Source organism: Drosophila grimshawi, unplaced genomic scaffold (assembly GCF_018153295.1).
Source record: "Drosophila grimshawi isolate 15287-2541.00 unplaced genomic scaffold, ASM1815329v1 contig_1367, whole genome shotgun sequence".
Taxonomy (NCBI): domain Eukaryota; kingdom Metazoa; phylum Arthropoda; class Insecta; order Diptera; family Drosophilidae; genus Drosophila; species Drosophila grimshawi.
The window spans coordinates 5,028,922-5,031,151 of record NW_025062889.1 but is presented as its reverse complement, the minus strand read 5'-3'; positions in this window follow the sequence as shown (position 1 = coordinate 5,031,151).

Genomic DNA, 2,230 nt, shown 5'->3' with positions numbered 1-2,230 from the left:
AAAAATGAGTAACATTAAATAATAAGGGTAATGCAGGGTTTTCAAAATGTAATGATTTATTAATATTCCAATCAGGATACACAAATATGTTTCATTAACGAAGAGCCAGTTTAATTATAAATAAAAAATGCAATTAAACATCAAAATGTCGAATCAAATTCTGAACCTACCCACAACATACACACATATTCAACCAATTTATGGTTTTTTGGTTACACTTCTTGTAACTTCTGCTCTTTGTGAAACAAAAAATAAAAATAAAAAGCAGCAGCAGTCAAAGCTGTACCGTCAACAAAAAAGGCACAACAAACCTCAACCTGAGAAACAAGTCAAAAACCCACACAAACAACAAACTCCAAATAGCAATTTGTAGATGGCAGGTTCAACAGCAACAACAACAACAAAAAAAATGAAGTATCAAAAGTGCGTCGACGGTTTGGAATTGTAACGTTACTCATAACAGCCACAACTTGAACTTACCATTTACATCACACGCGTGCTCTGCTGTATGTGTGTGTGTGTGTGTGTGTGGGAGTGTGTGTGTGGTCGCTAGTTAACCAGTAAGCGACAACTTCAAGTTGCGCTTCAAATTGTTGGGGCAAGTTCACTTGCGTATCCGGCCGCGCACGACACCGTTGTGTTGTTTAACAAAATGTTGTTGTCAAAACTGTAAATTTTGTTGACAGGCAGCACAAATACTCAGACAGCAGTAGTTGGCAAGTAAAGGGCTAACTACTGCTAACTCCGTGTGCAATCTGACAGGCTGGCCGAAAAATAGTTTTAGGCAGTCGAGGCAACGTGTTACGGCAACTGACGCAATATTCCGGCCAAGTTACGAGCGCGCACTCAACTTTCACGGCTAACTTTGCAGCACACACACTTGACAACACTTGACTGGAAACTTTTATTCTTATATTCTTATTCTTTTTTTTTATATTTTTTTTGTTGTGGTGGAGACAATTTTGATTATTTATCTTGACAGGTTGGCTTGTAAAAAGTACTTGCAGTTTGTGGCTAATACATAATTTAAATCGTTTTTGACACGTCTTGAGTTCGCTTCTGGTTGCTCAACATATGTCAAAGTTCTTCAATTGTATCTCGCACCAAATATCTTTTGCCGCTTTTGCAACCGCTCCGTCTTAGGAATCACCGCAAACTGTTTGCCAGTGCCCAAGTCCCAGGACCACACAGAGTCCTTTTGCCCAGGATGCCCCAGCATCCTACTGCCCCGCAAAAACATCGCCACGTTTTATGAATGGTGCGATGTTTCCGACTGGCAGACGAAACATTTTGGCATTGGAACACGTTCGACGCATGCGCCGCACGAGTATGCAAGATTTATGACAGTTCCGGAGAGGTCGAAAGCGCGAGCAGCGAGAGTGGCAAGCATCGAGCACGTGGCGCCCCCAACAAGTGTGATAAGCATGAAAACACCCGCTGATAACAACAGCACGCAAATTTGGCTTCTTGTCTAAGGTCAGGGACACTGACGACCCAGCATTGGTTATGAGGCGAATAAAATTCGCGGAGTGTGCGGTGTCTGCTCAATGCCATGGGGATGCAACGTTTTCCAACTGAAATTAGTGCAAATTTAAAACCATTGTAAACATTTGTGGAAATTTAAAAATATATTATCTATTATTACTAACATAATCTTTAAACTGTATTTGCTAGGAACACATTTGCAAGTAAACGAAGATATAAACTGCACTTTACTAGCTATTTTCAGGTTTTGCTTTAATATAATTTACGTATAAGTGAATACCAAGTCTAATTGAAGCTTATTCAAAAGAATAAATAAATAAATTCAATTGACTTAGACTTGTAATTTATCTGAGCTTTGTATGCCTTTAGCTAATGACAGTCAATCGGTATTAAATATAGCCATACACACCACATGACAGTAGCACTCACCAGAAACCAATCACTTGTCAAGGCAGGCAGACTGCTCAAAATCAGGCACAGCTTACAATCGCTTATTGCTGACCTCTGACCAAACAATTTACTGGAGAATGGGTGGACATGCACTCCTGCTTAATTTCTGTGTGTGTGTGTGTGTGTGTGTGTGTATGTATGGCTGTGTGAAGGGGTGTTTGTGAATGTTTGTAATTATAATATGCTTTATCAACTGTCAATATGGTTAGAATTCTGCACCGCATGGCAGAGCCAATTAGCCGATGGTCAGCAGCTGCCAGAGGGTCAGTTAACCGAAACAGAAACCAATATCAGC